The following is a 14,659-nucleotide window of genomic DNA, read 5'->3' as shown; positions in this document are numbered from 1 at the left end:
CTATTCACCAGCGAGCTTTCCGGAGCACAGTCCTGTCGTAAATGCCCAATCTATACTTAACTATAATCCTAAAGATATAGTGCAGTGACAGTTTAGCAAGAGATCTAGTTCTCAGTGCAAGCAATTCTAGGAAACAAGAACTTCCCAGGGTTAGATACGCAGAAAGGTTTTGCAGTGAACAGGGGAATCATGATGAAGAATCTCTAGTACAGTCTTCTTCTCTTGGCGATTTGCAGTTTGCAATGAAAGCGCTCCCGTGAGAAAGAGCTAACGAGCAGCAGCATTCTGGGTTATAGCGTTCCCCTTAGCTGTTATCGGTGAACGTTTCCAATTCACCAGCGAGCTTTCCTGAGTACAGTCCTGTCGCAGGTGCCCAATCTATACTTAAGTATACACTCCTAAAGATATGTGCAGTGACAGTTCAGCAAGAGATCTGATTCTCATGCAGCTTTCTAGGAAACAAGCAAATTCCCAGAGATGGTTAGGCAGAAAGGTTTTGCAGTGAACAGAGGAATCACATGATGAAGAATCTACAGTACAGTTCTTCTTCTCTTGGCGATTTGCAGCTGGCAATGAAAGCGCTCCTCGGGAGAAAGAGCTATCGAGCAGCAGCATTGTGGGCTATCATGTTCCCCTTAGCTGTTATCGGTGAACGTCTCCAATTCACCAGCGAGCTTTCCGGAGCACAGTCCTGTCGTAAACGCCCAATCTATACTTAACTATAATCCTAAAGATATAGTGCAGTGACAGTTTAGCAAGGGATCAGTTTCTTGTGCAGCAGTCTAGGAAACAAGCAAATTCCCAGGGTTGGTTCGCAGAAAGGTTTTGCAGTGAACAGGGTAATCACTTATGAAGAATCTGCAGTACAGTCCTCTTTCTTTGGCGATTTGCAGTTTGTAATGAAAGCGCTCCCGGGAGAAAGAGCTAACGAGCAGCAGCATTCTGGGCTCTCGCGTTCCCCTTAGCTGTTATCGGTAAACGTTTCCAATTCACCAGCGAACTTTCCTGACCACATTCCTGTCGCAGCTGCCCAATCGATCCTTAAGCAGACTCCTAAACATAGAGTGCAGTGACAGTTCAGCAAGAGATCTGATTCTCATGCGGCTTTCTAGGAAACAAGCAACTTCCCACGGTTGGTTAGGCAGAAAGGTTTTGCAGTGAACAGGGGAATCACAGATGAAGAATCTAGAGTACAGTCTTCTTCTCTTGGCGATTTGCAGTTTGCAATGAAAGCGCTCCCGGGAGAAAGAGCTATCGAGCAGCAGTTTTCTGGGCTAGCGCGTTCCCTTAGCTGTTATCGGTGAACGTTTCCAATTCACCAGCGAGCTTTCCTGAGCACAGTCCTGTCGCAGCTGCCCAATCTATACTTAAGCACACTCCTAAACATAGAGTGCAGTGACAGTTCAGCAAGAGATCTGATTCTCATGCAGCTTTCTAGGAAACAAGCAACTTCCCATGGCTGGTTAGGCAGAAAGGTTTTGCAGTGAACAGGGGAATCACAGATGAAGAATCTAGAGTACAGTCTTCTTCTCTTGGCGATTTGCAGTTTGCAATGAAAGCGCTCCCGGGAGAAAGAGCTATCGAGCATCAGCTTTCTGGGCTAGCGCTTTCCTCTTAGCTGTTATCGGTGAATGTTTAAAATTCACCAGCGAACTTTCCTGACCACATTCCTGTCGCAGCTGCCCAATCGCTCCTTAAGCAGACTCCTAAACGGAGAGTGCAGTGACAGTTCAGCAAGAGATCTGATTCTCATGCGGCTTTCTAGGAAACAAGCAACTTCCCATGGTTGCTTAGGCAGAAAGTTTTTGCAGTGAAAAGGGGAATCAAAGATGAAGAATCTAGAGTACAGTCTTTTTCTCTTGGCGATTTGCAGTTGGCAATGAAAGCGCTCCCGGGAGAAAGAGCTAAAAATCAGGATCTTTCTCGGCTAGCTCGTTCCCCTTAGCTGTTATCAGTGAAAGTTTCCAATTCACCAGCGAGCTTTCCGGAGCATATTCCTGTCCCAGTTACCCAACCCATCCTTAAGCGGGCTCCTAACGATAGAGTACAGTGACAGTTCAGCAAAAGATCAGATTCTCGTGCAGCTTTCTAGGAAACAAGGAACTTCCCAGGGTTGGTTAGGCAGAAAGTTTTTGCAGAGAAGAGGGGATTCACAGATGAAGAATCTACAGTATAGTCTTCTTCTCTTGAAGATTTGCATTTGGCAATGAAAGCGCTCCTGGGAGAAAGAGCTAACAGGCAGCAGCATTCTGGGCTAGCGCGTTCCCCTTAGCTGTTATCGACGAACGTTTCCAATTCAACAGCGAGCGTTCCTGAGCACATTCCTGTCTCAACTGCCCAATCGATCCTTAAGCAGACTCCGAAACAGAGAGTGCAGTGACAGTTCAGCAAGAGATTTGCTTCTGATGCGGTTTCCTAGGAAACAAGCAACTTCCCAGGGTTGCTTAGGCAGAAAGTTTTTGCAGAGAACAGGGGAATCACAGATGAAGAATCTACAGTTTAATCTTCTTCTCTTGAAGATTTGCATTTGGCAATGAAAGCGCTCCTGGGAGAAACAGCTAACGAGCAGTAGAATTCTGGGCTAGCGCGTTCGCCTTAGCTCTTATCAGTGAATGTTTAAAATTCACCAGCGAACTTTCCTGACCACATTCCTGTCGCAGCTGCCCAATCGCTCCTTAAGCAGACTCCTAAACATAGAGTGCAGTGACAGTTCAGCAAGAGATCTGATTCTCATGCAGCTTTCTAGGAAACAAGGAACTTCCCAGGGTTGGTTAGGCAGAAAGGTTTTGCAGTGAACAGGGGAATCACAGATGAAGAATCTACAGTACAGTTTTCTGCTCTTGAAGTTTTGCAGCTGGCAATGAAAGCGCTTCCGGGAGAAAGAGGTAACGAGCAGCAGAAATCTGGGCTAGCTCGTTCCCCTTAGCTGTTATCAGTGAACATTTCCAATTCACCAGCGAGCTTTCCGGAGCACAGTGCTGTCGTAAATGCCCAATCTATACTTAAGTATAATGCTAAAGATATAGTGCAGTGACAGTTCAGCAAGGGATTAGATTCTCGTGCAGTTTTCTAGGAAACAAGGAACTTCCCAGGGTTGCTTAGGCAGAAAGGTTTTGCAGTGAAAAGGGGAATCACAGATGAAGAATCTACAGTACAGTCTTCTTTTCTTGGCCATTTGCAGTTGGCAATGAAAGCGCTCCCGGGACAAAGAGTTAAAAATCAGGATCTTTCTCGGCTAGCTCGTTCGCCTTAGCTGTTATCGGTGAACGTTTCCAATTCACCAGCGAGCTTTCCGGAGCATATTCCTGTCCCAGTTACCCAACCCATCCTTAAGCGGGCTCCTAACGATAGAGTACAGTGACAGTTCAGCAAGAGATCAGATTCTCGTGCAGCTTTCTAGGAAACAAGGAACTTCCCAGGGTTGGTTAGGCAGAAAGTTTTTGCAGAGAAGAGGGGATTCACAGATGAAGAATCTACAGTATAGTCTCTTCTCTTGAAGATTTGCATTTGGCAATGAAAGCGCTCCTGGGAGAAAGAGCTAACGAGCAGCAGCATTCTGGGCTTTCGCGTTCCCCTTAGCTGTTATCGGTGAATGTTTCCAATTCACCAGCGAGCTTTCCGGAGTACAGTCCTGTCGTAAATTCCCAATCCATACTTAAGTATAATCCTAAAGATATAGTGCAGTGACAGTTCAGCAAGAGATCTGATTTTCTTGCAGTTGTCTATAAAAAATCAACTTCCCAGAGATGGTTAGGCAGAAAGGTTTTGCAGTGAAAGGGGAATCACAGATGAAGAATCTACAGTACAGTCTTCTTCTCTTGGCGATTTGCATTTTGCAATGAAAGCACTCTCGGGGGAAAGAGCTAACGAGCAGCAGCATTCTGGTCTATCGCGTTCCCCTTAGCTGTTAACGGTGAACGTTTCCAATTCACCAGCAAGCTTCCCTGAGCACAGTCCTGTCGTAAATGCCCAATGCATATTTAACTATAATCCTAAAGATATTGTGAGGTGACAGTTCAGCAAGAGATATGATTCCCAGAGATGGTTAAGCAGAAAGTTTTTGCAGTGAACAGGGGAATCACAGATGAGGAATCTATAGTACAGTCTTCTTCTCTTGGTGATTCGCAGTTTTAAATGTAAGCGCTCCCTGGGGAAAGAGCTAAAGAGCAGCAGCATTCTGGGCTAGCGCGGTCCCCTTAGCTGTTATCGGTGAACGTTTCCAATTCTCCAGCAAGCTTTCCACAGCACATTCCTGTCGCAGCAGCCAAACCTTTACTTAAGTAGACTCCTAAACATAGCTTGCAGTAACAGTTCAGCAAGAAATCTGATTCTCATGCAGCTTTCTAGGAAACAAGCAACGTCCCTGGGTTGGTTAGGCAGAAAGTTTTTGCAGTGAACATGGGAATCACAGATGAAAAATCTAGACCACAGTCTTCTTCTCTTGGCGATTTGCAGTTGGTAATGAAAGTGCTCCCAGGAGAAAGAGCAAATGAGCAGCAGCATTCTGGGCTTGCGCTTTCCCCTTAGCTGTTATTGGTGAACGTTTCCAATTCACCAGCGAGCTTTCCTGAGCACATTCCTGTCGCAACAGCCAAACCTTTACTTAAGCAGACTCCTAAACATAGAGTGCAGTGACAGTTCAGCAAGAGATCTGATTCTCATGCGGCTTTCTAGGAAACAAGCAACTTCCCAGGGTTGCTTAGGCAGAAAGGTTTTGCAGTGAAAGGGGAATCACAGATGAAGAATCTACAGTACAGTCTTCTTCTCTTGGCGATTTGCATTTTGCAATGAAAGCACTCTCGGGGGAAAGAGCTAACGAGCAGCAGCATTCTCGTCTATCGCGTTCCCCTTAGCTGTTAACGGTGAACGTTTCCAATTCACCAGCAAGCTTCCCTGAGCACAGTCCTGTCGTAAATGCCCAATGCATATTTAACAGGGGAATCACAGATGAGGAATCTATAGTACAGTCTTCTTCTCTTGGCGATTCGCAGTTTTAAATGTAAGCGCTCCCTGGGGAAAGAGCTAAAGAGCAGCAGCATTCTGGGCTAGCGCGGTCCCCTTAGCCGTTATCGGTGAACGTTTCCAATTCACCAGCGAGCTTTCCTGAGCACAGTCCTGTCGCAGCTGAACAATCTATACTTAAGCAGACTCCTAAACATAGAGTTCAGTGACAGTTCAGCAAGAGATCTGATTCTCATGCCGCTTTCTAATAAACAAGCAACTTCCCAGGGTTGCTTAGGCAGAACTGTTTTGCATTCAACAGGGGAATCACAGAGGAAGAATCTATAGTACACTCTTCTTCTCTTGGTGATTTGCATTTCGCAATGAAAGCACTCCCGGGAGAGAGAGCTAACGAGCAGCAGCATTCTGGGCTAGCGCATTCCCCATAGCTGTTATCGGTGAACATTTCCAATTCACCAGCGTGCTTTCCTGAGGTCAGACTGACAGGTCTGTAGTTTCCTTGATCCTCTCTCCAGCTCTTCATGTAAATTGGTGCAACATCTGCTACGCTCTAGGCGAATGGAACTTTACCAGTTAGCCAGGACTGGTGGTAGGTTGTCCAAAGAGTTTTGGCAAGCATGTTTGCCAGCTCTCAATACCGTCGGGTGAAACCCCACTGGCCCCATAGACATGAATACCTAATTTGCCTAAGCAGGTCTCTAGCCCTTTCCTCTTGGATCAAGGGAGCCTTGTTTTGTTATTCCTCCCTGCGTACAGGCTCATAGTATCACTAGATTGGAAGGGACCCAGTAGATCATTGAGTCCAACCATTCCTAACAGTCCCTACACCATGCCTCTCAGCACATCATGCACCTGTCCCTTAACCACCTCCAGGGAAGGTGATTCAACCTCCTCCCTGGGCAGCCTGTTCCAGTTCCCAATGACCCTTTCCCTGAAAAATTTTTTCTTGATGGTCAGCCTGAACCTCCCATGGTGAATCTTGAGGCCATTCCCTCTTGTCCTGTCCCCTGTCACTTGGCAGAAAAGGCCAGCTCCCTACTCTGTACAACCTCCTTTCAGGCAGTTTTGGAGACCTGTAAGGTCTCCCCTCAGCCTCCTGTTCACCAGTCTAAACAACTCCTGCTCACTCAGTTGCTCCTCATGAGACTTGTTCTCCATCCCCCTCACCAGCTTCGTTGCTCTTCTCTGGACACACTCTAGAGCCTCAACATCCTTCTTGTGGTGAGGGGCCCAGAACTGAACACAGGATTCAATGTGCGGTCTCACTAGGGCCGAGTACAGACAGGGAATAACCCCCTTGGACCTGCTGGTCATGCCATTTCTGATACAAGCCAAGGTGCCATTGACCTTCATGGCCACCTGCGCACATTGCTGGGTCATGTTCAGTCAGCAGTCAACCAACACCCCAGATCCTTCTCCTCTAGGCAGCTTTCAAGCCAGACTTCTCCTAGTCTGTAGCACCGCATAGGGTTGTTGTACCTCAAGTGCAGGACCTGGCATTTGGCCTTGTTAAACCTCATGCCATTGGTCTCAGCCCATCGCTCCAGTCTGTTCCAGTCCTTTTACAGAGCCTCCCTACCCTCCATTAGATCCACGCTTTTACCCAGCTTAGTTGTCATCTGCAAACTTGCTAAAAGTGCACTCAAGGTCTTCATCCAGGTCATCAGTAAAGACATTGAACAGGGCTGGACCCAGTTCTGAGCCCTGGGAAAACAAACTTGTAACTGGCCTCCAGCTGGAGTTAAGTCCATTTACCACCACTCTCTGGGCCCGGCCATCCAGCCAGTTTTCAACTCAGGAGAGTGTGCACCTGTCCAGGCCAGAGGCTGTCAGTTTCTGAAGCAGAATGCTGTAAGAAACTGTGTCAAAGGCTTTACTGAAGTCCTCGGAGACTACATCCCCAGTCTTTCCATCATCCAGTACTTGAGTCACTTTGTCATAGAAGGCAATCAGGTTAGTTTGTCAAGACCTGCCTTTCATGAACACGTGTTGGATCAGGAGGTGGAGTATCCAGGGAACATCTCACGTTACAATTAAAAACTCAGGCAAAGGTGGCCCTAAGCCCCTTATCTTCATCCTTCGTCACTATTGTTCCCCCTGCATCCAGTAAAGGATGGAAATTCTCCTTGGTCCTTTTTTTGTTATTGATGGATTTTTAGAAGGATTTCTTATTATCTTTCACAGAATCAGCCAATCTAAGCTCTAATTGGTTTTTAGCCTTTCTGATTCTTTTGTCTACACCATCTCACTTTGTCTTTGTAGTCCTCACAAGTCATCTGCCCCTTCTGGCAGAGTTTGTATATTTTCCTCTTTTTCCTGATTTCCAGCCAGAGCTCTTTAGTCAGCCAGGCACATCTGTGGATGTTTGTCCAGTGATGCTGCTTACAGTTTTGAAAGTCCTGACTTCCCTTGTGGTTTCCGTTCAGGGGCAGAAGTGAAAACTTTTGACAATTTGTGGGAGATTCTCTTCTCATCTTTATTTGGATGGGTCACAGCCTAGGATGAGGTGAAGTGGAAGGACAGAGAAGGAAAAACGAGCGAAGGAGGAAAGCCCTGCTGTTTGCTGCCGACAGCAACTTCCTCTTATTATTCCGGCTCTCTGCTCCCCCTGCGTGACAGAAAAGCGCTACTGTAGCCCAGGTCGTGGAACACGGGTCTCTTCTGCCACCGGGTGACCGAAACGCGGTACTGCAGACCGAGTCGTCAAACCCGGCTCTTCCCTGCTACTGAGCGACAGAAAAGCGGTTCTGCAGCCCGAATTGATTAACCCGGCTCTCTGCTGGCACCGGGTGACCGAACGCGGTACTGCAGCCGGATTCGATTAACTCGAGTCTCTGCTGCCACCGGGTGACCGAAAAGCGGTTCTGCAGCCAAAGTCGATTAAACCGGCTCACTGCTGACATCGGGTGACTAAAACGCGGTACTGCAACCCGAGTCATCAAACCCGGCTCTACCCTGCCACCGGGTGACCGAAAACAAGTACAGCAGCCTAAAACAAGGAATGAAAGAGTTAACCAACACACGTATTCAGTAACAAGAATTGAAGGATGAGGAGAACCATTATACATTCTGAGGGCCTGAAAGGGTCAAAAGCAGAATGATGAAGCCAGAGGCCTTGAGAGCAGTGTTCTGTAGGGCCTGGAAGGGTCAATAACAGAACACTGTGCTGAGATCAAAAGCCGCTCCTCCTGGAAGGGAGGATGTGGACACAGAGGTTCTTGGCAATATAATGGGTTTCTCCCCATTCCAGGGCCCAAGCTAAATGTATACACTCCAGGAACACCTGCAGATTTAGTTAAGGATGTTATGTGAACTCTGGCCAGACACGTAGACCCTTGTTTGTAGAACTTATAAAGCCTGCTTTCTCACGACAAGAATAGTAATAAAGTATGTAAATAGTGCATGCTAGCACGATGTTATCTTAACTAGAAGCACTTAATCATTGTCCGAAGAGGAACCAGAAGAGTATAAAAACTCCATTTGGAGAATAAAATATTGCTACTTGCCACCAGAGCAGTAGTCCGTCTGTCAATTTAAGGCATCCCTGTGAGCTGGTCTCCGTCAGAAGGAATTTTATCAAAACAAGGACATGTTATCAGGAACACTCAGAGCCCAGGCAGAAGCTGTGTAGCTCTGCTTCAGTGAGAAAAGAGACTGTCCAAGGCTAACCTTTTCTGTGGTTTGAAATGCAGCCAATTCAGCTGAGGCCAAGAGTGGACTTACGATAATGGAATAATCGAAATAATTGTAATAGTAATGCCCTTTTAGTGAACTCCTTGTAGCAGTCTAGCCTATGTTAATAAGTATGTATCTTTTTACACTATAAGTAGCTGCTTGTTAGACGATACCGTGTGCAAGATAGGAGGAGAAAATCTCTCCCAGAAATAAAATATACCTGCTTTATCACTCTCCCGAGTTGTGAAGTTTGATTCTGCATGTCGTGCACCAGTCAATTAACTCGGGATTCTGCTGCCACCGGGTGGCACAAAAGTGGTTTTGCAGCCCGCATCCACTAATGTGTCTCTCTGCTGCCACTAGGTGACTGAAACGCGCTACTGCAGCCCTAGTCGTGCTCTCATACAGTAGCAAAGTCACAGAGACCGTCCTGTTTCTCAGCAGCTGAAGAAGTAGCAAACTCTAAATGGTACTTGCAATTGTTTGTTATTGATCCTCTTCTTGCCCTTTCCCCACCAGTCTTACCATTGCATGCAGCCATGTCTTTTGTGTAGTCATCACGCTAAAATGTCCTGGCTGACAAGTACAATAAATCTGTCATAGACAAGCTAAAAATAAAAGCAGTCCCCAGACAAAAGAAGACAGGCTGGGAAACCCCTATATTTACATCAAGTACAGACACAGTTTTTGCTTTTATCATCTGAGTTGCACCCCTTCCTCTCACAGAATTAACTCAATACAATCACCGGTGCAACATCATTAGTCGGCTGCCACTGCAGGGACCTGTGAATCCCAGGCATGTACAAAAAGCAAGTCAGCTAGGGTCCCGTGCCTATAAGTCACAGAGTGCTGGGGCAGGGAGGGAGAGAGGGGAAAAAAATACACCGAAGCTCTGCCACTTTAGACATCCCGAAGATATAAACATATGGATCTTTTTAGCAACACTTCTCTGGGCAGAAGGTTAGAAGAAAATTTCACCATAAGAATCTTATAAAGCAACGTGGGTACATAAAGTAGAGCTGACTCGTTTGAGAAGCACAAGGGACTGGATTAAAAAAAAAAAAGAGAGAAGTCAGGAGCCCTGCAGACAAAGGATTATAAAAAAGGGCAGGGAATAGCAAAAAAGATCAGAAATAGCAAGAGAAGCAGGAAAGGGGACTGTCAAGACACAGAATGCAAAAAACCCCCCTAAAATAGCAATAGTGAGGAATACAAAAGGATAGGGATAAAAAGAGAAGAATGGAAAGAGAGAAAGGAAGGCAAGGCACTTGCAGGCACAGAAAAAGAAAGACCTCCAGGAATAAGGCCAGTGAAATTGTGGGGAAAAAGAGAAGGCTGTAGATTGGGACAAAGATGGAAAAGGGAAAAAGAGCAATGGGCATAGAACAGAGACAGAAGACCGAAAAGAAAAGGGAGAGAAAACAGAACAAAAAAATAAAAGAAGAGAGGTACAGGGAAGCTGGGGCTGGGGGTGGAGTGTTTGTACAGCAATATAGTAAACAAAAGGCACCAAAAAGTCCAGCCCTAAACTGTTCAATACTTATTCACATCGCTGACACCATAGACAATGATGTTGTAGTGAAAGAGCAAATACCCTTATTTCCAGTAAAGATCCTTTTTTGCATTCAGTGCTTTTCTTGCTGGGAGTGTAAGGCAAAGTTAATAAAACACAGCTGCTCCCCAGGCTCTATTTGTACCTTTGAGGGGTTTGCCCTGCCCTATTCCCAGGTGGTGGGTGGGGAGGCCCAGGGGTATATAAGCCACAGGCCTTCCACTAGGGAGTCATTTAGCTTCTGGGCTTCCTTAAGATTAGTGCTCTGCTACTCTTTCAAGTCATTGCAGCTTTTGAATAGGCTAAGCTGTTTTGATAAGGTTTTTATTTATTTGTTTGTTTTTCAGTGAAGCAGAGGCTGCTGTTGGAGGTAAGAATTTGGGAGGAGTCCAGGCTAAGCAGCATATGCTGTAAGTGCATTTTTTTGTTTATAGAGGTGAGTGCTTTTCTTTTAAGGTCTGTCATTTTTTATTAGGTTTTAGGGGCAGCAAGATGTTTTAATAGTTTGCTTTCTTTTTATTTCATTCTGGGTCCTCTGCTTTTGCCTAGAATTTTTGGTTATGGGACAGCTTGTTGTTGTTCTTCATTCCATGTGGGATGATGCATCAGCTCTAGAGACTTCGCAGTTTGTATTATGCACATTGTAGGTTATAATGATCTGGAATTCAGTTTGCAAGCTTAGAGTGGTAATTTGAATCTGTGGGCTGGCAAAAGATAGAAGTGACCAGCAGAACACAGCAAAGGGTTCAGAAGCACAGCTCTTAAGGAGCAGCAACACAGAAAGGTCAGGGGGCTAAAAAATAGCACAGGTGCTGTTAGGAAGGAGCAGGGTTTCTCCTCTGACCATTCAGGAGGGAGAAGGACTTTAACGGTTTGGGAGATGGTTAGGGGAAGTGAGATGGGTTCATTGATCTTTCTCAGGTCAGTTTGGCAGTCAGATGCGAGTGCTATCTAGGCTTGCCCTGTTCTAGTCTCTCTGCAGCTGATGGGAGGTATGATGAAGTTGAAACACAAGGTATGGATCATCTGGACCTTTGTACAGCAATTGTCTGGTTTGAACATCAGATGAGTTTGATCTTGAAAAGCATCAGCTACACTAAAAATGTAATCTCTAGGGCTCAGATCTCTCCTTCCTTGTGTCTTCTACTACCTGTGTTCCCCCACTGACTTCTTTGTATCCACCCTGTCTCCATCCATCTGAATGTCAGAGACCTCGCTACTTAAAGGTATGGATTCGGTGCTTTTCTGCAATGCAGGATTCTGTCCCTACTTTCCTTTGCATTTCTCAGGAAAGAAGATGGATATTATCTTGGCTTGTAACAGTTAGCAGCTGAGCAACTCTTATTCATCTGTTCTGTAGGCACGCAAGCCTCCCTTATTAGCAGAGTCTTGGATTTTTCCTTAACTTACCAGTGAGGTTTGCTCTAGTATTGTTCACAGTAGTTGTTACCTCAACCTTGTTATCAGCTGTGGTTTTTACAGTCATTGAGTTTCTAATTTAGGTCTTTGAGTAGTCGAATCCCACCATTGTGAGTTTTTTCCATTGGCTGATGGTCTCTGTAATTCCAGTCTCCATTGCTGCATGGTGAGTGTCCTGTGTTTTTGTCTTGTGTCTGTCATCTTTACTGGTTTTCAATTAGAATATTTTTGCAAGTTTTTTTGTTCATTCCTGTGACTAAAGTTGGATAATCTGCTAACATCTGGATCCCTGTGGCCCATCTTTCCGTTGTCCTGGGTATCACCAATACTGCGTTCCTACAATGGGAGCGGTGAAGAGGAAAGTTAAGCAGACTGCCTGGAATTCTGTGGCACTGGTGAGGTAGTCAGGTTTATTGTCATCATTGTGGGGCTGACGGTGAGGAGGAATTTAGATATGTCTCAAAGAATGAAGTATTATTTGGCAATTATTAAGTATTTACCCTTGGTTTTGCTGTGTGGGCCACTTTGGGAATGGGAAGAGCATTTCAGATGAGCGGAGTAGTACGGAGAAGAAGCACAAGACAGACTTCTTACAAGAACAACAGTAATTCTCTGGAGTTAGTTGTCCCAGGTAATAACGTCCGCAGCATCTGACACTAGAAATGGCACATAGCAAATGAGTGAACAATGTGGCAGTTAGGCAGAGCAAGTTGTTGTGTGGGACACTGACATTGAACAGTGCAATACCAACAGTTGGCACTGTTTGTCTTCCATTTCATTTTCTTGCAGATGGCAAAGAGGAACCTGGTGACTGCAGGATCATCCCACATAGCTGATGCTGTTGGAGGGTTGTTTTTTTTTTTCCTGAGGATAACTCTTGGCCTTCTGAAAGTTAAGTTGAGGGACCAAGGCTGGAGTGGATCTGGGAAGAGGGGAGAAGGTTGGGGATGGCAGGGACGGATTTTAAAGGTGACATAGGTGAGAGGGCCATGCAGGGAGAGTCCCATTTGGGCAGGCAAAGGCAGAGGGGCCTGCTTCTCAGCCCAAAACTAGCATGGGCGGGGCAGTTCCAGCCAGTGTTTGTTGTCATCTAGTTTCTGCAGTCTGTGTGACACATCCTAAGTTTTCTGCAGGTCTTGATGTCTTCTTTGCCCTCAAGACATGCTGGACGTGCCTTGGGCACCATGTCTAGGGTCCTGAATGCTTGTACTCATCAATGCAGTCTCAATTGGGCACCGCTGCTCTTGCATCGCAATCCTAACGTGTGGATTGGTCTTGTTTTGGAAGCTTCAGGTCAGCTGTCTCTTTTGCTGCGGCCTTGCAGCCTGCATTGGCATCCATGATTGTTAGTCACACATTTTCTTGGATCCCTGTTCTGGGACTTGTTCCATGCATCCTCTCCATCTTCAGGTCTTTAAACGGGGCTTCTCGCTCCTTCATCCTCCCAGTTGCACCTGTATCTCTTCGTAATGAGCCACGGTCCTTCACTTTTCCAGGGCTGCTATAGATTCTTCTTTGTATCCCTGTACAACATCTTGTCCAATGGCATGTCTGATCCAGGAATCATTCTTCCTGCGAGTTCTTTTGTCCCTGGTTCATGACATTGGTCTTGTGTGCAGTATTGTTCTGTGTTTTGTGGCTGGCTGGAGCTGCTCTGCCTGATGCATGGAGGTGATAAGAGTAAGCAGAGGTAGAAGGGCAAGATTCTGTGGTTAATATGCTGATATGCCTAAACCTTGCGGTCTAGGGGCGTACCATACATTGCAGAAGTAGCCCTAGATGCAGTGGGTGAGGAAAGCCATTTCTGCTCGGCTCTGCAGCCACAGAGGGGATGACCAGAAGCGTGCAGGAGAATCCAGCAGAGTGGTAACGGAGCAATTTAAATTCAAAGGGATTGGGACGTAATGTTTGGGTTCAGTTGTTGATTTGTTGTGCTTGGCTGTAGTGTGCAGTAGAGATGGTATTGTTAAATGGAAGCGAGAGGTCTGGAACTGTTAAGGTGTCACTGAATGTCTGAGTTACTACTTTGATATTACGTTTCTCAGATGTAGAGGGACAACTTGTGTTCCAAAAGCGGCTGATGGAGTTGCAGGTGGAGTGCCATAGGGAGGTGAGTCGGCTGTGGTGTCATTGGGAAGATGTGGCCTGTGGCAATATAAATAGCTAATCTACATTTTCAGTTTGTGATCTTAAAAGCATCCCTTGCTGTCTGCATATTACAGGTGGAGACCAAGACTCACCATGGCAGCCTGAGATGATGGATGCTAGGCAGGAGAGTGGTCAAGGAAACATAGCAGGAGGAGGGTATTGCTGGGGGAAGCCTCTGCTTTGTTAGTATTGGTCCTGGGAAGCGTGATGTCCTAATCTAGGTCACACTGTGATGCTTGAGCTCAGTGATGAACTTTTTGGTTGTTTCAAGTTTGAGGTGGCTCCTGCATGTTCTAAATGCTTGTTATGGCCTTGTGAGTTATCTTAGCTTTGTTTAATATTTGTCACTTGGTGACATATTCCCAGAGAATGGCTTATGCCCACTCTGAGAAGCTCGTGGGTTTGGGTTACGCTTTCTTGAAAGAGCTACTGAGATTTCAGATGGAGAAGCACAGAAAATGCCTCGCTTACATACCTATGGAGAATCTATGCGATAAAGTTCAGAGGGATCAATCTTTCTTTGGGGTAAATCGGGGTACATCAGTAGTGACACTGGAGTTTGGGGCTGTAGGGTTTATACTTTGCGAATGAAAAGGTAGAGTGAGTAATCAGGGTCAGGATCTTCATGGATGGCTTTGAAAACCTGAGTCTTGTTCTTAGTGGACTGAAACACCTGGTTCCTCCATGCTGAATCTTTGCGTGTTGGCTGGAGGGATCAAGCTGTCTGCTGGCTCTGGGATAGGCGACGTCCCAGGAACATCTGCAGCTGCCTGGGTGACGAAACCAGGATTTGTTCCTGCCTGGCAGTGCAATGATGCAGTTATTTTTCAATAAACTTTAAGAAGGAGGGCACATGATTACTTGAGGGATTGTCTCTCCAGCTTCAGAGCATGCAAATAAACT

Source organism: Cuculus canorus, chromosome 26 (genome assembly GCF_017976375.1).
Source record: "Cuculus canorus isolate bCucCan1 chromosome 26, bCucCan1.pri, whole genome shotgun sequence".
Lineage (NCBI taxonomy): Eukaryota > Metazoa > Chordata > Aves > Cuculiformes > Cuculidae > Cuculus > Cuculus canorus.
This window is presented reverse-complemented; position numbering follows the sequence as displayed.